Here is a 23,162-nt window from a genome sequence, read left to right on the forward strand (position 1 = left end):
ATTAGGCTCCTGTATCTGCTCTTCGGGGATTACAACAATGAAAAAAGCTCAATTCTAGAGCCAGAGTTAGTTTGACGTTCGGGCAATTACTTTGTTTGCGGTCCTTTATCTTGCTCTTTTAAGTCGTCATGTCATATGCTTGTCGTTCACACTGAAAACCTGATTGACAAAGGCCTCCCTGTGTTAAATGGGCTGTGAGGAGAGTGTCTGTCATCCCTGATGGGGTTGAATCAATAGCCTGCCTCTATTGATTCCCCTTTTGCTTTAATTTTATTTGGCAAGCGCCCCTCAGGATGCCAGGGCACATTTTTTCTTTTCTTTTTGTAGCTCAAATGAAGACAGTCAGTTCAATAACATCTTCAAAGCCTAAATAGCTGTAGTCACCGTCGGCGCTGCTGACCGTCTCAATCAACTGAAACACTTTGAAATTTAAAGCAGGGGGAAGTTGTATTCTTATAATGCGCCAACAGCAGGATCTGCCTCCCCAGGTAGCTGATCTTGGTGTTCGGGACATCTGTAATAATAGAGAAGCCTGCGTTTGCTTGTGCAACAAAAGGAACGCATTAAATATTCCAACTTGCAATTCGTGTGGAGAAAGGATATAGAGGAATGAAGGAGGCTAAATGAGCTTTTCCCTCCGGGCTGCAGACTGTTATAGTCTCTTGAAATCTGGGTCTTTGTTGTCTGCGTGTGCTGTAATTGAAAAGTCCCAGCCTCCCGTTTCTCTCTTCCTTCCTTTGCTTTCCTCTCGCTCTCCCTAGTCCCCCAGCCTGACTACTTCCCTTCCACCACCCAAACCAGCAGTCTTTCCTTTTTCTTTCAGCGCTTTTGCTTCTTCTGTTTTAATTCTCTGTCATCTCTCGTTTGACTCATTCCCTCCCGCTCCCTCTTCCCTCTTCCCTCCTCCCTCCTCCCTCCTCCCTCCTCCCTCCCTCCTCGGCCGCCTGCTGAGCTTTAGGATGAATGTAGTCGATTTTGATCATTTGCACCCCAACCATCCCGCTGAATTAAGCTCTGCCAGCTGATGAGGAAATGGCGGAGAAACTCCGAATTGTCCAGGAAGATGATGTGAAAGGGCTTGACGTTGCAGTGGTGTCAATATGCCTGAACACAAACGCCTCTAGCCCGGTAACATGCAATGTGCCAAAGTAATGACGAGTGAAAAATGACATTGTGATTCCTCCCACACTAGGAAGTCAGAGGAAAGAGGTTCAGCTGCACCTTGTGACACGAAGGCTTTGGCATAAAACAGGACTGTGTGTCTGTCTGTGACTGTGTGCATGTGAAGCTTGGCGTCGACTCCGTTGAAATGACACGAAAATGACGAATTTCTCCCAAGAGCTCTGGCATCTCTCAAAGAGGTCTGCGTACGTGTTCCTCTTTCAACTGATAACACGCTGTGGCTGCCCCCTGACTACAAATGTGTTTCTACTGACTAATTACTTGCCGTGCACCTTGTACTGCGAAGGAGTGAATTGTAGTTGATGAGCACGGTGTGAAACGGATCATGGACACACTGTGTGCGCCGTGTGCCCACTGTTCGTTGAAAGTCTCTCCAAAATGGGATGTAACTTGGCAGGTGGTGAATGTGAAAGTGCGAACAAAATGAAACGTATGACGAGGTCTCGGCTTTGCTAATTCCATTTCAGCCTGCAGTGAAGACAGCGATTGGACAGAAACCTCTCTGGTGTGAGTAATTGGACAAACATTGCAGAAAAGATGTTTGGAAACGAAATAGCAAATGCCCTCGCACTTTCATGTGAGCGCTAAGGGGGCCGAGGCACATGAGCAATCGTTTCAGAACATTAAACATGATCTCAACGCTGAGATTTATTAAAATTAACAAATTCATGTTTGATTCGGTTTTTTTCCCCCAGACTCTTGTTTTTTGAGGGGACCAAATAGTGTCGGCTCTGCTATTGCTGTCACTGTAAGTGAGGGGGGAGCAAACAACAAAGGAAAAGTGCCGATGGATGTGAAAATAAAAATGGTGTTATTTTCCGAACACGTTCGGGGGCCTACCTGGTTGAGTGCGCCGCAACTCTCTTGGTTATTCAGGTCAGGGAACACACATGTCCGAGGCTTTGTCAAAGCTTTTGCTTCTGTGGCCCAGCTGCTATTTTTGCCCCTTCCCTGGTCATGCCCTTTCATTCTTGAGTCACACTGGAGCATTAGAGCGCTGACCTAGAATACTGAAAGCCTGTCACGCAACAGGACGGGAACATCCGTGCACAGAAAAGGTAACGAAACAATGACGGCACTCAGGAAATAACACTCCTTTTCTATCCATTAAATAGCCTCGTGACAGCAGTGCTGATACATGCACTTGTGGATAATTGGTGCCTTTGAATGGCATTGCATATATGTGCAAAAATGTACTTCATGGATAATTATTGTGCTACAGAGTTCACTATATTGCTCATAAGGACTCTAATCAAGTAGCGGCACTTCTCATCTTATGTTTCTCCAGCAATGTGGTAAAATATATAATCTGCATACGCAAATCAGTTTACTTCAGCGGCAGCATGTTTATTTACACACTCCTGTTACTGCTGAATAAACTGGAGTCTCTCTGTCACTGTGAGATTGTGGCACAGAATCCATATGAAGCTCTTTTTTTAACACAAACAAACTAGATTAGCTGTTTCCCCCAATTTCCAGTCGCTATGCTAAGCTAACCAGTTGCTGGCACTATAGCTCCGTATTTAGCGTACAGACATACGCAAAAAAAAAAACACTCAAGTTGAGTGGCATCGTTCTTCTTATCTAACTCTCAGCCGCAAACTATTCCTCTGACATCCTTGTATTATCTCATCTTTTTGTATGTTGGTTTACCTTTTTGTGTCGAGGAGTATGAATTATTCATTCGGCGGTAACCTTTTGTCATGTGAGAGCTTTAAATTACTGACAATGTTCAGTTTAATTTCACTGATGCAAGTTACAGTAAGTTACTGTACACTGAAATGAATAGTGTAATACTGTAAGAGCAGTAGTATTGGCAGGACAGCTTTTTTACTTCACCATTATTACTGGGAGGTCCATGCAGTCAACAGCGTTTCTTTCTGTTCCTTAAAGCTCTTGGTCATTATTGGGGAATTGGGTGGTTATTTTACTGTATTTAAAGAATAATGAAAAACATGCTGCATTTCCTCTTTAGTTTTATAACTGAAACTGTCTTTGGACAGAATGAATGTTAAGTAATTTGCAGAACAAAATAAAAAATCAATGCAGCTAAATTTGATTTATATAGCCCAATATCACAAACTTTCCTCCGGGGATTTACAATCTGTACAATATGACGCCCTCTTCCTCTGACCCTCGCATTGAAAAATGTCTCAATGTCACATTTTGTTAAACGTACACAATGCAGCCAGATCCTTGTCAAATATCTACTCTCCCTTTAGCTTCGTTTAAGTCTCCACCGACTCCTAAAGGGAAATTCTTTATCGACTCAATGCTCCGCTATGTTCACTTTGTGTAACTTTATCTTTCTGCCAGTTAGTGCTGAGCAGGTAGTGTAGAGTGACAAGGACATTAAGGCAAGGAAGGAAGGAAGGAAGGAAGGCAATACCTCTCCCCCTACACACTATGGGCACCTAACACTTCACTCACGCACCTCAGAGGCTGTGTTTCTGTTTTCAACTATCACACGGCCTCTCAATCGCTGGCACTACCTTTATCTCTGTCATACATAGTCTTTATTCAGACTGTTATTTTGTGCAATAATTGACAGTCAAACGATTGATGCATTTTTTCATAAAGAGTGTATATTTGCATAAAATGTGTGGTTTTCTTTTCTTAAGCTGCTCCTTTAATTGCCTTTTATTCTCCAATGCACCCGTACTGTCCTGTATCTGTGCTAATGTCAATGAATCAGATCAGTGGACCCCAGTTAATGTTGAACTCTTCATATTGAAGTTGAAATGTATTGCACAGTATGCGGTTTTCCTTGATATCTTGTATCCTGTCTCTCTAAAGTTGAACTTGCCTTAAATCAGTACACCATGACGATCGTGTGCTTTTTGTCAATGCAACTGTTAATGTACCTCGATTTTAAAGCTCTGCACTGCATCACAACACCGACTTAATCTTGGCAAATACAAAAGCACATACAGTGATGTTCCCTGTGATGGATTATCGATCTCAGGCAAGTTACACCTTTTTATTTTAGTTTTATTGCAAAGTGAAAGGAGAGGAATCAGTTGGCTGGCTGGAAGAGGTAAATACCTACGACAACTCTTTGATTTGTAAATGAGCTAAAATATGGAAAAACGCTGACATAGTCATTTAACGGTTTCGCTAGCTCTGTGTCAATATAACAGTCGATCAACTTATTTTTTTCACTTTGAATAATTTCAAACCATCACTTTTCTTTGCTGCAACTGTGAAAAAGTAATGAACTTGAACGACCCGTGCTGGGCCGCTCCATTGATCGACGCAGTTGACCTCAGAATCAGTCTCGAGCTCGCCGGGTGTTTCAGTCAAACAGCTGGCCGCTCAGAGGCACAAAGAGAGCCGCTGAGGATTATTTGATGGATTATTCCATGCAATATGCAGGAACAAAGCCATCATTTGATTATTATAAAAGATGAATGTTACGAGTGCTCTATCAGACAGCCCTGCAATGCTCCTCGTGCATCATAATTGCTCCTAATGTATTTTTGCGAGCTTTAGCACAGGAAAAGCTGTTGCGAATATGTAATGATTGCTCGGTCAGTGGCGCATTAACACGTGGAAAGAAAACATCATGAGCATTTTTGCCAGGCTGCTGTCATTTGAGTACATCGCATTATGTCGAATCCAAACAATTGCTAATATATCACTGTGGGCAAACACTCTGAAGCCTGTCGCTCCGTTTCCAAATGAACCAGTTTGCTGGCTCACCCGAGCACCTCCAAACCTTCTCAAACTGTATGGGTGTCAGTTTGCTGAAACAAAGTGTGACCTTCAGCTCTCATTAATTTTTTACATTGTGTAAGTAATTTGCGTGAGAAATTTAGTTGCCAAAAACTCTCCTGCAGAATACATCCACTGGCTCATTAGACCAAAATAATATATAATGATGTATTCTAGCGTTAAGGTCAGACTTACTGTGTATCCGCCGCTCAGAAGAGACGGATACACATTTGTTTTCCCTATCATGGTTTCATAATTCCCTTATTTAATTACAAGGATGTTGTGATGATTCGTTGGCATTGTCAAAGTTGCTAAACAGAGTCAAGGGACTGTTGTATGTACTTTATATTAACAGCGCTGCTCTAGGCATGACAATTTTAAATATCTCAGCAACTGTTGAATGGGCTGTCAGGAAATCCATATACACATACATTCATGGTCTCCAGAAGACGAAACCAACGATCCCCTGATGTTTCCAACAGTGCCACCATGAGGTTCACATTGGTTTCTCCACAACTATTTAATGGCGTTTGGGAATTGCCCAATTCAAACAAATTCCTCAAGACCTCAATCCATTTTCCTATTGTAGATGGTTCGATGGTCAAGCAGCCTTGTTTTGTTTCCGGTTCACAATCTCTACTTCTTTTACAGTTAACTGACAGGTTACAAACATAAGTAGCCGACAGCGCCAAATTCTGACAAAACTATAGCTGAGGTCATCCGCTGCAAACCGGTTGATGGAAACACGTTTTATTGGCATTTCTTTTTTTTTTGCGCCATTTCAAAAGTTCACTATAAAACGTGGCTATTGTTTAAAGGCCACTGACCAAGCTGCTGTATTTGAATCTGCAGACTCTTAGTCTGCTTTGTATTTTACGACAACAAAGTCCTTGTCTCAGAACAAAAGGAGGGCACATTTTCACCAGGACATCATGTTCACTTTCTAAATTGGGCTTTGAGTTATGTCACAGAACCGCGTTATTGTGGTGAGAAATTGTTGAGTTTTGTGCTATAAGACAGACATGACATCCACTCTGACCCCATTGCTGTCAGGATAATCTGCGCTGTCAGCTTTAATAAAGAACCAAAGGACACTAAAAAGAGTCCTTTGACTAAAACTAAGCCTCTTATTTCAATTTTAAGCCTTTGCTTTCTTCATGTGCTCTTCCTCTCCCATTCCCTGTCACAGTGTATATCTGTCTGTCTATCTATCTATTAATCTCTGCCCCGCAGCCTCTCACTCTCTTTTACTTCTTTGAGGAGGAAGCGCATTTGTTGTGAACACTCCTCCTTCACTTTCAGATTTTAGAAGTGCAGGCATTCGTGCAGAGATGCAATGTTTTCTTTCGCTCGGTGCCCCTCTTGCGTGCAACACAACTCTCGTAATATGGAAATCACTCCATGCCTGTTACCTGTGTAGGAGCCACTGGTCCTCGTTAACCTCTTCAGCTGCAGTCATCTGTTTATCATGACATTTCTTGCACCACACATGGTATACACAACACGGTGCTGTCATGAACTCAATTCTTACTGCGTTGGAGACAGCGGGTGTGAGATTATGCTGTCCAGTGGATGAAGTGTGTCCAATCCCCCGCCTGGAAAAGAGATCAAGAAAGAGAGAGAGTGTGTGTCTTTGATGGACTAAGTTGTTTTGCTTGCTCGTGTCATTTGAGCTTTGGACTTTTGGGGGAAGTGAGGTCATTTTGGCCAGTCCTCGCTTCACCCGGTTTAGTTGGTCGTCGAGGTTTACGATTTTGGATTAGGGATTCATTTAGAAATCAGGTTTTGCTCTGAGTAAGAGTGCAAGGCAAGAGTGAACGCAGAGAAGTTGCATTTAACAACTACCAGTACTCATCTTGATCGTTTACGTGCATCAGTAGATGTCCTCAACTGCTACTTGACCTGGTTTTGTCAGATTATGCAATTTTATAGAGTACATCTTGTTTTTTTGCAACTGGATTACTCCATTGTTAATATTATACCTTGCAGTAAGAGAAACATCAGGATCCTCACTTGTCGTTCATACAAAATATGAACAATATTAACTACACATTTGACCACATTTTGTAAATGAGCTAAAATATTGAATGACACAGGATTTTGATGTGTGATCCCTCTAATATGAACAGCACAGTCCATCTGAGCATTCTTTGTCACAAGACTATATGGTTTTAAGGTTTTAGTTTATGTTAAGCTTGGGCTTCAGTTTAACTGTGTGCATCACTGCCTCCTAAAAATGAAATGTCTATGTTTTGTTGGAAACCTCACAGCTCGTGGATTACCACAGCAAAGAATATTCAATTATAATGATTCTATCTCTATATGTGTTTTCAGTGTATTTCATTTACAATATCCACTACATTTTGGGTATTGTTAAAGCACCAGCAATAGATACTGTTGAGGACACACGTCATCTGGTGAAATGATACAAGCCCGGCCGCGCTTCAACAATGCCTTAGCAAAGCAGCTCAGGCTAAACGTCGTGGTGCGCCTGTGGATCCGGCCTGCGTGCACAACTGATCATACGTTATTCGCGGAAAATAGATAATGTGCTCGCTTGCTCACTGTAGCCTACGAAGCTAACACGGCATGAGGTATGAATTCGCTCTTCCCTCTTACAATACTGTAGCTCTCTCTTAGCCCAAAGGCTAACTAGCTAGCTAGCCCCACCACATCTATGCATCAAATGAAGGCAGTGGTAAAGTAGTTGAAAAATGTTGAATATTTTCATTTTTATGCACGTCTAAATACCGCTAGAAAAACGCAGCACCCGACGCGGCACCATAGAATAACAATGTTTTTTTGCGGGAAAGTTGTTTCTAGCAATCTCAGATATGTTCAGGGTCTCACAGAGCTCAAAATAAATACCTGAATAATTAGAAATAATAGGAATTTAGTATTTTCCACCAGAATAGCATTCAAATAATTGAACACTTCATTTCTAAATAAAATAGTGTGCCTTTCTTAAATAATTTTGACAGAGTTTGGTTGGTGGCGAGTCAAAAATGTCTTAGTTGGGTGAAGTTCTGCTTGGGGAAGTTTTTGGACTCCTTATTTCGGTATTTCTAAAAACCCATGCACTTGTTGGAGAAGAATTGTGGTACCTACAGGTTAAATGTTAAGTCCTGCGCAGTATAAGAAAATCAACACAAGGCAGCCATCAAATGTATTCATGCATGTGGCAAATTAAATAATAAGTATAAGACATTTTTAGGAGACTTGTAATGTGTGAGCCTCTGAGCTGCACACTGTGTTTGGGTTAATGAGTCATGACAGTCCAAGCAGCAGTCTGGACCAACTCGACTGCATTTTGATAGACAGGCTGACTGTAGGATAGGGGTTGATAGTAAAGAGTCGATATACCTGTCTGATTGATGATGCACACTAATGAGTGTGTTAAAAGCAGCCAGTGACACATTAGTTCAGGTTATTAGCCACTTTTTATCAAAAAGGAGAAACATATTTTTCTGCCGCTGTGTTGTTAATGGCTGATCTGAGATCACTGATTTCCCAAGGGCATACACATCACTTCTAAAAGAGTGCAGGCGCACAGTATTTTGATTTATTTTCACTTTCAGGCGTGTATCGGCCTCACCAAAGGTCTCTTTGACTGTTAGTTGTCAGTTATTACTGCTGCTGTTTACTTAACGGTGACCAGCATACAGATTAGAGGCCCGGTCTTGAGGTAAAGGCGCTGCAGGTTTGAGACTGCCGACGTGGCACTTGTGGAAATGAAATGAGAAGCCAACCTCACCTATCGTCAGGGAGTGCACAGAATGACGCAGTCGAATACTGGAATCTCAACTGAACTAAGCACTTGAGGTTTTGCAGAGACTAAACACAGGTTTTCACGTGGAGGAAGACTTTTGAATCATTACAATATGTGATGGCCTGTTTACAGCACCCCGGATCAAAAGGATTCAAATGTTTACAGTTTTAATCATGAAGATTAACAAACTTCATATCAACATGTTGGATTTCAATGAGGATGTGAATAGAAGGAGATCAAAGTTGTTGTTTTTTTGGTCTTTGTTTTGAAGTAGGATGCTTTCATGAGCCCCTTGGGTTTTCAATATCACCTGCATTCCTTCTATTTCCCCTCAGCGTGTTTTTTGCCGCTGTAATTTAATTGTGTTTTTATTCTAACGTTGCCCCTGTTGCAATAAAATGCTCTAAAGTTGTTGACCTTGGCAGAGTACTCTTCAGCCGCACTGATGTGACAGAACTTCCCAAACAGCTGAAACCTGATGAAGTTCAGCAGCACTTTAAGAAGCCTCAAACCTTTTGCTTAAGACAGCGCTCTTGTAAGTATGAGTGGATTCAGAGGACCTTTCTTGGCATTGAGCACATAAAGCCGCAGACATTTTTCAGAGCGAGTATCTCATTTCACGGTGAGTTTATGGTGTGGTTTCTTTCTTTTTTTTGTGCCTCTTGGCTGTTGGAGGCTAGAGGAGAGGTGGCAGGGATTCAGAGAGCAGGTCAGGAGGTGCAGACACCATCATCGATCCCTCTCAACTGGATCCCCGGGAGCTCTAGCGTCTGAGAGTACATCTGAAGGGGAGCGTGCATGTGTGTGTGTGTGTGTGTGTGTGTGTGTGTGTGCAGCCACAATATGCATGCCTGTCTGTGTGTGAGTCTCATGAGGAGTAGGTGGGTGCAGCCTCACTTGCAGTGCCTCAAAATAGAGTGAAATTCCTTCTGGGGCGTTGGAACAAATATGAGTTTGTTCAGAGGGATGTGACACTCAGCGGCTCAGCACTGAGGCAGCGCTTTCACTTTAGAGCAACTATCCGAAAGGAAACATTCGTCCACTTATCACAGGACTTTACACGTCATCACACCTAATGACAATATTTCTTTCTGTATATGTGTGTAGGGAATCTCCAGACTGAGCTCATTAAGGTTATCCTACTCTGTCAACGTATTTCTGTGTCTTGCCTTTTAAGCACCATATCTGCTGTAATAGAAAGCCATTTACTGATACCTCATTAGGACAAAGCCAAACAGCAAGTGCTAAAATATCAGCGGTGAAGCTCATCTGCATTCCGAATGTGCAATACAAATGGGACTATGAGATGAACACCGGCACAAGGCGTGAGTCCCCATGCTTCACTAAGCTAAATTAAAGAAATGTTTTGTTTGTACACACACACACACACGCACACACACACATTCACGTTTGGCAGGCACACAATTACACCTCCCTAAACACAAACGCATACAGATATTGACACACAAACATGAACACCTACTCGCATTGTCTGCAGCTTAAAAAGAAACCCGCCACAATATTTCTTGTAGCTGTGGAAAACTCACAATTGATATCGAAGGAAAACTACGAGAAAATAAAGAAGAATGCAATTCATGGTGAGGAATGTTGTTTTGGGTTTTTTTTATATTTCTTTCTTCCAGCTGACAGCTTCAGTTTTGGTATGGAAGGAATGTTTCGTCACATCACAGTATTGATCATAGCTGTAATCATGTGGGCTTCATATCTTACAAGTTCTCTTCTCGTAATTTATTTAGTCCTCCGCCCTAAAGATACCCGGAAGCAACAGATCTGACTGCAGCCACTGACTCATATGAAACCAAACTCTTTCACACACTGAACACCACACACACATGCAAGTGAAACGCTTTTACATACACAAGGGAAACAATCACACAAACAACTGAAAAATCACACGCACAAACACTAAAAAAGCTCTCATGAAGGCTGTTGAAAGGATTTCACACATAATGAAGTGCTCATACAGTATACACAGTTCAAATGCTCTCACGTAGTATTGTGAAAACCTTTACCCAAATTATTGCCAGATGTACTTCACATGTCTCGAGAACCGCTCATCCAATCGAACTCGCACAAATACTTTCACGAGTCATCACTTGAAGCAAGGCTGATGCACATCAGGTCTGTTTCTTTACGTTTTGTGACTGTTGGTGCCAGCAGCATGTTTATCAGAACATTTATATCCGCTGTCGCTGTTTTTATGTAAAAAAACGTAACGTTTTAGAAACTTATATCTCCAGTCAACCTCTTCGGGTAACGAGTATCACTATTCCACAACGTTCAATGATGACTAATCCACAAAGACAAAACAGCCAGGAAATGAAGAAAGTCTGAAACGATCGCATGAGAGTCTATGGGGCAGAGCTGGATAGTTGTCGGATCCTTCGGAGCCGAAGCTACACTATGATTGGCCAGTCTGTGTTTGAGGGCGGGACTCAGTGAGGGATCAAAAATAACCTCCACTTTTTCCACAATAGAAACTTCTTTGTCGTGTTCAAGAAATGTATTTTGTTCTTATCCACTGACATTCTAACTAAATGAACAGCAACACATGTCGCTCACACAATTGCACGTTTGTAAAGCAGAATACAACAGCATTCTTGATGATTATAGTTTGGCTGCCAGAAGGCCGAAAAGCCGATTTTCACCTGAAAAACATCTTGTTTCTTTTTTTGTGTCTTTTATGATTGTTTTTATACCCAGCAAATGGACCTCAACTTCTCCTTTGCAATTTATTATGACCAAGCCTGCAGGGAAAATAAATAACTAGCTGCAAATAATTCATTTAAACGTAAAGATAATCCCATCTCAGTTCTGGCTCACTGCTAGCAACAAAGGCAGAGATAACAACCCGATGGCAGCGATTATAAAGCATGTGCTGTAAAAGAGGAGACAGCAAAAACTACAGGGGGACTTCCTACACTGAGCACCTCTCTCCTCCTCTTCTTCACCTCCGTCTGTATGCATTGATGTCCCATTAATGCTCATTACTAACTTTACTTCTTCCCCGGAGTATTTGTGCTTTCTCGCCTCACAGGATGGCCGCAGTTTTATCTGGACACTGGTTCTTCAACCAGCCATGGCCCTGCTGACACCTACTACGATCTTCATTCTTAACATTATTAATCCGATTACCGACACCATTAATGCACAGTACTGATTTTGTCTCTTCCCCGGAGTCCTTGTGCTTCCTCTCCTCACAGGTTTCCATGGAGCATGGTTTCATCTGGACCCTGGTCCTTCCTCCTACCATGGCCCTGCTGACTCCAACTGCTAATATCACTTTTATTATTACTCACATTACTATTTCATACTACCGATACCATTAATGCACATTATTGACCTGCTTCTTCACCAGAGTCTCTGTGCTTTCTCGCCTCACAGGTTCCTGTGTATCCGGGTTTACCTGGACCAGGTGTTGCCTCCTGTCGTGGTTGTGTCACACATTGAATGTGCTGTAATTACATTGAATGTGTTGTAATTCACTATCCTGTTCTACACATGACATCATTGCACTTCTGTCCATCCTGGGAGAGGGATCCCTCCTCTCTTGCTCTCCCACAGGTTTCTTCCTCTTTCCTCCCCATTAAAGGGGTTTTTGGGGAGTTTTTCCTGTTCCGATGTGAGGGTCCCGGGACAAGAGGATGTCAAATGTGTACATATTGTAAAGCCCTCTGAGGCAAATTTGTAATTTGTGATTTTGGGCCGTACAAAAATAAATAGAAAATTGAAATTGAAAGGAGTTCAGCTTCAATGAAGACCACAAAATAACACAGAATCCTCTCCTCACATCAATGTCAAACAGTCCTCTGTGCCAGTCTGGGAAATTATAAACTTGGCTATTACAACCCTTGATGAAAAATAAGTTACCTGTCAAATGTACAATTATGTTAGACTCTTGCGATTTGCATTTGTTATTTATACACGGATCATAAATGCAGCTACCGTACAGTTATAATGACTGCAGAAGTCGACTCTTCATTTGACTTGTGTTCGGTGGGCAGGAAAAAGCAGGCTTTTAATGTGATTGATGTCAAAGTTTCACCATTAATTCATGTCTTTTTGTTTTACAGCCTTAGCGACTTGGCAACACAATAGTTCATAGTACCATATGTTCAGCGGCGAGATCTCATGATGAGTTTATAGCTCTGAGTGTGCAATAACCTGGAATGATTATGCAGTAAACGCTTGAAGTGCCTTGAAAATACAGAGTAAAGTATCCCCGTGTCACTGGTTTGGTCAGTGCGTTTGTCACAGACAGAGCATCTCTGGAAAATATGATTTTCTCTTCTGACAGGCAGAATGATGCACTGTTGTCTGTGACGACTAAGAGCTCACAAAGTCATTGACACTAAAATTGAAAAGTTTTCGTCAACAACTTATTGCTCTGATGCAGTTATTATAATTCTGAGTTCTGAGTTGAGTTTTGGAGACGAGTGTATCTCAGCTCCAGTTTTGTCTGTATGTAGCTGAAGGAGTTTTAGTCACATCCAGACATTGATTCGTGCACTACAATATCTTTTTGTTCGCACAAAATAGTTTGTGGGATATACTGTTTGTATTACACAGTGAACCGGCTTGAACTTAACACAAATTGCTGCATGCGAGTCCTTCACAGAGATTGAAAGAGGCTGTTGTTTCACGTTAACCCACCTATAGAGCTGCTTTCTAAATGATTCAGTATTTCTCTTTTGAAAAGCATCAAGAGAGATGCAACTGCAAGGAGTTCATCAGCAAGGACCAGGTGTCATGTTCTTCCCCTTCAAGCAGATCAAGAACAACGCCTTTATATTCAGTATTTTGATGAGCACAGCACTGGGTCACACAAAGACATGGTTAGCAGCGAATTCAAAATTTTTAGTTTTGCAAGTATTCATAATATAATTGTTTAACCTTGCTCTGTTGCTGTCGCTTTGCTGAAAAACATGCCATCTGCTTCTGATTGAGTAAAATATCAAATATCAACCAGTGTTGCTCTAAGCCAGGGATTCCCAAAGTGGGGTGCGCGCACCCCTGGGGGTGCGCGAGCTGCCTCTAGGGGGTGCGCGAGAGGAAAAGTGTAATGGCGGTCTGATGGTGTAATAATATTAAATATAAAAAAAAAATGTAATTTTAATTTAAAAACTGTCAGGTGGGACATCTGAAGCTATCAGTCGTAAAAGAGGAGAGGGACAGAGAGAGAGAGAGGAATCGGAGGCGAGGGGAACGGAGAGGTGCGTGGGGAGAGACCGGGAGAAGAAATCTAACGGGAAGAAGATGAGACGGAGGAGACCAAAAGGAGGAAGGGATAGCACAGACAAATCGGGAGCACATCGGCCCATCGCGGAGTCAAGGTGAAGAAAGAGGAAACGAGGGTGAGCATCAGACTGGAAAAACAAGAGGAAATATGATGAAAAGTATCTGTGTCTGGGCTTCACTTGGATTGGCAACGCAGATTCCCCAAAGCCACAGTGCGTGGTGTGCAGTGAGGTTCTGGCTAACAGTCTGAAGCTCTTATTTACGTCGCCACCTGAACACCAAGCATGCCAGTGCAAGTCAAAAGCCCCTTACATTGTTTATATCGAAATTGGAGGAGTTACAAAACAGCCAAAAACAACTGCAGTCTCATTCATGTGTTGGTCTATAAATGACGCACTACGGGCTTCATATCTGGTTACAGAATAGCGAGAAAGGGGCTACCGCACACAATCACTGAAGACGTGAGCTTGCCAGCTGCCAGAGAGATGGTGGAATGTATGATTGGGGAGAAAGAAGCAAAAAAGTTGGACATGATCCCAGTGTCCAACAACACTGTGTCGCACCGCATCGATGCTTTGTCCGAAGACATCCTGGCTACATTAGTCGCTCATTAATTGTAAATTAAATGTGATGCAATCTGCCTCTGAGCCTGTGCGTGTGTGCTCACATCCGTATTGCTCTTTAAAAGTGACGCCTTGTGTAACTGAAAGTTATTGAAACTTTGTTGCAGTGTTTCAGGGCGTTTTCACAGCTTCAGTTCGTTTGCTTTGTTGCAGTTGCTCCTTTATTCGGTTTGTGTTCACACTGCAACATTTAACAGCGGACTAAATCTTGTAAACAAATGCACGCGCGAGCAAACTGTTCTCTCATTGGTCCGATTCTTATGCAGCTATGAAGGCTTAAAAGGCTCTGTTGCTTCTTTTTTTTTTTTTTTATGAAGGGGGGGGGGGTGCGCGAACCCGGTCGGGATGTAGAAGGGGGTGCGCGGCCTAAAAAGTTTGGGAACCGCTGCTCTAAGCAGTCATACTCACCACAGGAGGTACTTCTGTAGTTGTCTGTGGAAAGATTGTGGGATAGCACAACGCGTTAAAACTTTAGAAATCAAGATTTGACTGAATGAAGTGTTTTGTGCTACATCATGAAAACAGTTAAAATACTAAGCTAAAAAAGTCACGGTTGAAATAGTCAGGTTCAGTCACAGATAAACAGTTGAAGTAGATAGTTACTCAGTTAGTTATTTGCCCTTTTCACCTGTAGTGTCTTGCAAAATGTATGCAATTATGCAATACTGTCTAAACAGGCTGTTTTCTCTGTATCTGTATTAAACGCAGGTCAAGCGGTCACAGCGTGAATAATGTGTCTAGTCTGGACCGGATACTACTTTTGTTTCGACTGTGAATTTCTCCTTTGAATCCGGATGTATAATGTCGGTGAGTATCCCTTAAATGCTTTCCAGGTTCACCTTTGCGCTGGAGATTTATGTGGATTGGAGACAATTTTTACATTATTAGAGCTTAAAATAGTCAAAATTAATACAGTATTCAAGTGTACTGCGATTAGTATTAATTATTGCGCTTTAGAGGTGTTGGTAGGTGGATTTAGTTTGACAGAGCCAGACTGGCTGTTTCAGATTTTTGTCATTTAAATTTGTATTGCATTCATGGTTTCACAGGAGAGATATTTCTTGTTGCTGACAGTAAATGTAGCATCAGTGGCATTAGAAACTAAAATGAAAGAGAAAAACTGAATTGTAGAGGATACTTAACGACTGATAACAGCACGACTAGGAAGAATATCCATTCAACGTGTGATGATATTAATCAGTCAGCAGGATATTCGTCCAAAAAGGATCCAAAACTGGTGAGTTGCTGTTGTTTCTGTTATTCATTCTGTTAAGCATAAGCTCATCTGAAGCAGTTTGTATCTTATTGTTTGCTAATTCTTTTAGTTCTGGAGGTTTGGGTGTTTGCCAGTATCTATGTACGGCCCTAACCGGCAAGCTGCTTCATGACTTTATGCAAAACTAAACTCGTCTCCTGGCTGTATAATTATCTTACAGAGAGTGGTATTCATCATTCCATCTTCCAAAAGAACTGTTCCTCTAAAATGACTCATCCATTGTATTTCCCTGGCACACACCTCTACCAGATTCTCCTAAATATGAATGTGACTTTACACAATGCCATTATTAGAGTCAAAACAATTGCATCCAAACTGAAACTGAAACCAACAAGTCAGCCGCCGCACCTGACCAGTCAGCTGCCAGGTAGAACTCAAACATATGGACTGAGTGAGAAGAAAATGTACGTTCTCTCTAAAGAGACTGTCCTCTCGCTCTCCGAAAATCTTCTCACCAATTCACTTGAAATATGCCAAGTCAAAAGATATGCCCCTGCGTTGGGAAGTTTCACAGCAGGTCATTACAATGCATGTAAATGCCTTTTCTGATTTCTTGCCTTAACCTGATTAGTCCCATTCACGTGATTTAGTGTGCACACGTAGATGTAGTCATTAACTCCAGACTTAGTTGCATATGTAGGATGTTGTTGTTTTGGTATTTCAAGCATCAGTGGTGTAACATTTTCTCTCCCTCATAACAATGTTGGGTTCTCTCACACATGCATGAACACACACACACCATTAACATGTAGACGTGTGAACTTTATTACCATCTGCTCCACCATTTCATGTGCATATAAAAAGTGGCAGCATCCCTCATACATATAAACATGTCCTCATCGGGTATTCCTCCGATGCAGGATTACGTGTTAACTTTCTAGATCCCCAAGGTAAATTCCACCTTTGCCGTTTCTGCTTGTGGGTTCGCCCATTTCATGTTAATTCAGTTACTGCGCTGGCATTAACTCAAGTGCTGCAGCGATTTGTCACAGGGTGGAGAGCCAAAACTAAACTTCAAATGCTCTGCTGCTACCCTCCCATATATCATATCAGTCCACTCAACAACTTCTTCTTTTGACCCACTTTTTCCCCAATAGTTACTTGATGTTTTTTGAATAATGACATTGAAGTGATGGATGCAGCCATCAGTCACACGCTAACATTCAAGTAGGCCACTGCCCACATAAACCCTGCATTCATCAATTGCCTCGTGCTGCCATTTCAGGCCAAACGCAGATTGGAAATCAAAATGAAATCGACGTAACTTGTGGACAGTGCGGGGAAATTTGTGTGTGTTGGGATCATACTTCTTGCTGGTGATGAGGTTCAAGTGAGGTGAAGGCCACTTTCTGCAAGCCATGAGTAGTCTCGCTGCAGGTGCGCTGAAGGAGCTGTGATGGATGGATGTGGACCAAAAAACAAGGTCTCCTGCCACGTGTTGTCAATGACGCTGCACAGAGGTACAGCATGTGGTCATGTTGACACAGTGGCAGGTAAAGCCACTCACAAATGACAAATGACACTGTGGAGTTGAAGGGCAAAACTGTCATCACTCATTGTGCCAATTTAACAGTTTGACACTGATATCCATCAGCTGCTCTCGCAGTGAAATATGTGACATGGATTACAATCTCACACTTTAATCAGTTTCAGTTAGTAAAACAAGGTTAAACAAGGCAAACGTAAGCGTGTCGGGATAAAACACACAGCAGCTCGCCCTGGTGGCTCATGTTAATGTAGAGCTCCCCGAGGATCAATTGTCGACGCTCATTTAGGCTCGATTTAAGGACATTTACCGGCGTTTCACTGTCACAGAAATTGTTTAATTTTAATAGACACATTTTGACTGTTATTTAACTTCAATTGTGTGTTTGTCTGATAAAGAGTCAAATCACCTGAGCTCTTATGAATATCAGTTATGTAGACTGTTCATCCATTTCCATCAAACTCCAGACACAAAATCCAAAAGGTGGAATAATCATGAAACTCCAAAGATTCAGGAAGAATGCCATCTATCCATACAATATCACAGTATCACAAGTATTCTTTATTTTCAACCACAATCTCATATTAAGCACTTCAATACAGGTTACAGCATGACGATTTGGTTGGGTGATTGTTGTATGATAAAGCAAAGGCAGACAAGTCAAGCGATACAATATGTTTCAATATGAAAGCTTTCAAATGTGATCAATTCCCTTCAGCGGTTCCCAAAACCAAGTGATAATTTCAAGCTGTGTATTTAGTTCGACCAACACCCGAAAGAAAACATCTTTAAAATATAAAATTTACAAAATTATGAACTGAAGAAATGCATCACATTGGATAGCTGTAACCAGATATTGTTTGAAACGTACAGCTCCCCTGCATCCATTCTTGTGATTTACAAAAATAAATGTAATAATGCTATAATGTAATAATAATCTGTTGCATCATTTCCCACAGCCATAATGCAGTTTCTGTTCTCTCCCCTCTGTCCGCTAAGTCATTACGCTTCTGAATACAACTGAATGAAGAAATATGTCTGAATAAAGAAACGGCCTTCTTGTTCAACCTATTTCTAGTTGAACTAGCAGCTTCAGAGTTGTTATATATGTGATGGACAGAGGGACAAACTGTACGTGATTAACAAGCGTGTTTGATTTACGCCTGCTGGACCTGTACGCGAGTAATACAAACATTACACTCCATTGTCTGATGGATTGCAGCAGTAAAAGTCTCTTGGTCTCTCCGTCTTTCTGTCTGCCTGAATCATCTGCGTTCAAAACATTCATGTCAAAGCCACAAAAGAAAAGTTCGATTTATGATTTATACAGTTGTTCTGCTTGTTCTAGTGCAGACGAGTTATGGGCTTGTTAAAAAGTGTCATCTGTCAAACTAGGGATGAAGGCTGAACTCCAACGCCTTCACACGGTGAATCAGTCTGGATGTCTGATTCCCTGCTGCTCATAGAACATGTTCACATTTGGCACCAAAATGGCCGATCTCATCCCAATAATGACCAGACAGAGAGCTGTCGTGTGAACACAAGCACCTCAGGATTACGACATTTTGGGAAATACGCTTTCACTTTCTTGCTGAGAGTTAGATGAGAAGATTGATGCTACCCATGTCTGTCTGCTAAACACAGCATGAAGCTACAGCGTACAGCAGTTAGCTTAGCATTGCTAAATCCGAAGGTAACTTGAACTTGTGAAAATCCACCAACCTGCTCCTTTACAATCAGCGAAGACTCCACAAAGTTGCTTCACTTCAGAAAGAATTAGTCCCACGCGTAATCTTCTGTAAATCCATAACAGCTGGTTTTCACACTTTCTTTTCGTGTCCATGAAACAAACAAGGTGTAACGTGTTAATTAGTCAGCTTCAGAGCAGCTGGTAAGTTGTTGCTTTTGTTTCCTTGGATAGAGCCATGTATGCTCCTGTTTCCAGTCTTTATGCTAAGCTAACTAGCTGCTGGAAGTAGCTTCAGATTTACAAACATGGTGCTGTCAATCTTTTCGTAACTGCGAGTGTATTTCCCAAAATATTGACCTATTCCTTTAAATTGTGTGAATTTAAATCATATTGTATTGTACAGTGTACAGTTACTATTTTATTAATTAAATTCTATTATTGATTATTACACATTCAAATCTGACACATTCTCTAGTTTTGATGCCAGTTGATTCAGTTCAATCAATAATTGTATTTGTAATAGAGGAAATGGGTTTTTGTTGAAGCAGAACCTTTTTAGTTGTTGTTTCCTGTCATCATTTGTGTCATTTTAGCGTCAGATATACTTTCAAAATTTAGAAAGATGCAATTTCCTGGTTTATTCTAGTAGCTCATTTGAAAGGATTTTACTTTATTTCTAAAACACAGCGAAGACAACAGAAATGTACCGATTCTTGGGCCAGATGACATGGTCACAGTTAGCTAAAGACAGAATGGTGTCATCCAGGCAAACATTTTTAATGAGACACAAACCAAGATGCGGTTGAGAGGTGACTAAATGCTACAGAAAGGTTCTTGTAACATCTGTGTTCATCTGTGCGTGTGTGTCGGTGCGCTGATGCTGGAGTATTAATTTACTTTTATTATGATTTTAAACTGCAGTGGGGATTTAATTGTTAGGATTCCTTTGCTTGCAGATGACCAAAAGAAATCATCAAAAAATGAAATAAATATCAGCGGGTTATATTGTAATTTGCATCAGCTGCTTTTCTCTGTTTCAGGGAAAATGTGGCATCGGCGGGAGATACAGTTGCTGACAATTTGACAAGTGTGACATTTACAAATAAACCCCTGGGGGCTGTGGGAGACCAGAGACATATTTTCTTTCCTGACAAACTTTGATGAAAGCCAAGAAGACACAGTTGATCTTCTTCCGCTCTGTGTCTTGCCGCTGGTGTCGGCATCTGTTTTCCGTGTCAGTTTCCTTCTTTTCCCTCTGTTTCTCGTGTGATGTTCACCTTCAAGCTGGTGGACTGATCTGTATCCATATAAACCCTTTACTTCCAGTCTGCTAAAGCCGCAGAACACAGTCTTGATTACTTGTGCTCTTTCCAGACCACGATCACCAGATGGCTTCCTTTCCATTACAACAGGAGCTCTGTCATCCCTGTTCCAGAGCTTTTTCTGTCTATTGTAATCACATGGGTTGGATACAGTACAGTTTTCAAAAAGCTGTCCACTATTCTGGTATATTTGGTCAAAACCATAATTTTGGACTCTAATAAACATATGTGCATGCTTTGCAGTGGGCTATTACGACTGGAAGCAGTTATGTCCTACGACAGGAAATTCATGATTTTCTTGCTAAATTAATGCAAAAAAACCCCAGAGGGTTATGACGAGCCATTAATAATACAATTTTTAAAAACAGCATTCACACTGAGTATCACTCAGAAGCCAATCTTGTAAAATAAATGTATACTTTTAATGCCAATGGCGCACTGGAGCCCTCCAGGACTTTCTGTTCTTTCCTGGAGGTAAAGAGAATGTCCACATGGCAGAGTGCCTGCTGGAGTTTCTAGCATGCATTTTCCCTGTAATTTCTTCAAAAACCGTTTCTTCTGAAATGAGTCATGCAGCTCCTTGGCTGTATTCGCTGTGATAATGACAGTGGTCGAGGAAGTCTTCAAACCATGAAAAAATGACAGTTACATGACAGGATATGCAAAGGAGTGATTTCCTCCCAGTAACCTTTATAAGCCTTTATGTGCTATGATTATGTACCATTTATGAAGTAAAACACCCTGCCAGGATCTGCGTCCATTCTAACAGGACAGACCCTAGTGATCAGGAACCTTCAAAAAAAAATCATTTTACATGCAGAACAGAAGCCGAATATTTACCCCAAACATGGGATTGGGTTTATCACGAATAGTTGTACTTTATTTAGACAAGCTTCCTCTCAAGCAATCTGTCACTGCAGACAGCAACCATACTGCCATCTTCCTCGCAGCATGGACTGCGGAGAAAGATGCGGTCATGTGGCCATGTCCCCTTGCCCACTGCCATCTGGAGATGCTGTCAAATACAGACTGACTCCAGTGATTAGAATTAGATCTGCAGCCAAACAGCCGTATTCTAATTTTTCTTATTGCATTGCGTGGGTTGGCCATGATGCTCGCCCGGATGTTCAGAGTTCATAAACAGGAGCAACCTTGACCCAATCTGCCAGTTCCACATTGAGCGCAACACTTTCACCTTTCCTGCCACGCTGTCAGCTTAGGATGCAAAATATGGCAGGACAAGACTTGGCCTTCTGTTTGTTGAGTTGCTATGTTTTTGTCGGTTTTCATTTTTTCCAGCTTAATTGCAAAGTGCACTGACACGAGGCACAACTAATCATCGCTAACTTACAGAAGTCACCAGAGAGTGGGGGGGGGGGGGGTCATTATTAAATGTGAGAGAGAAAAATATAAATCAGGCAGAGCGGACAGTCAATTTTTGTGTGTATGGCAAGTGAAGCACCAGGAAACAGAGGTTAGACACTCATAATGACATTTCGACCCTTACATTAAAATGCATCTCGTATCCAGATATGTTTTAACCTGATTACATTGACTCCTGGTATGAAATGTCTCTCCAGTGTCTACATTGAGATTCGATTGAGATCTGATCACTCTGTCCAGCCCAAACAAACAAACGTAGCAGCCAGGAGCTGTTGCCTTTCTCCACCATTTAAATGGTAAATGGACTTGCATTTATAGAATACCATTCTAGTCCTCCAACCACTCAGAACGCTTCATACCACATGTCAACATGTCCCAACTTGTCAAATACTGAAGCTTGGTCATTGAACCGCGTGTCAAACTATGCTAACCCTCTAGCGCCAGTGGAGGTTATACATTGGAGTTAGTTGAAAGCCCAGTGGGTCGCAGACAGATGCTTACGTGTGCCTTCGTGTGTTGGCATTAGAGGCCGAAGGTCACTGAACAGTGAGTTGGGAATAACAGCGAGTTAATGGCAGAGGCTGCGATACAGAAGGGCCAGACTTCTTATCAGGATCTAATCTAATTCAGATACACTCACACACTGATAACCTAGCCTTTGGGAACAATTTGTTGTTGCCACGGTCGCCCCCAATAATTGCGTTCTCCATCCAGATACAACTATGTGGCTGGATTTACGTATTTGCGAGTGATTCTTCCAAACCAGCCAGGAAGCAGCCATTAGTCATTTAGTATGCTGAGCAAGAAACCAAAGAAAACGTTTTGCAAGTATATAATAATTAAAAATAAATTATATTATAACAGTTTAATGCAATCACTTACCCTGTTTCCCATACATTGTAAATAGTTAATAATATGAATGTTCCTTTGTAATTATTAAATCTGTTTCATCATATTTCAAAAATATCTCAAAGCATGAGGATCTACTCTATATCTATATTGTGTCCCTGCTGTTTCGTTACGTAATTAAACATTTGATGTGCCAGCAGCTTCAGCAATCACAGCTACAGTGTTGAAAAAGGACAAATGGTTGTTTGCAGTCCCACAGATTTGATTCAGAAAGACACAAATATTGTCAAAAGTAGGTTGTCACAATTGTATCGTTCCAGCTGTGTTATCATCATTTAAAATCAGCATGCGGCTGAACTAAACATGTGCGATACGTAATGACAATCAGCTCCAGTCTGCAGGAATTAACAAGGATAAGAGTTCAGCGCAGGTGTTCTGCAGTTGGAGATAATTAGTACATTTTATATATAGAGGGAGTTTGAATAACTGAATGTCAACTAACACGTACTGTAAGTATCATTAGTCCTTCTAGAAGCACCACCAGGGAAATAATAAAAAATATAAAAGTAGAGAGTAGCATCTACTCGTGTAAGCCTCTGAGAACTATTG

Source organism: Melanostigma gelatinosum (assembly GCF_949748355.1).
Source record: "Melanostigma gelatinosum genome assembly, chromosome: 15".
NCBI classification, from domain to species: Eukaryota; Metazoa; Chordata; class Actinopteri; order Perciformes; family Zoarcidae; genus Melanostigma; species Melanostigma gelatinosum.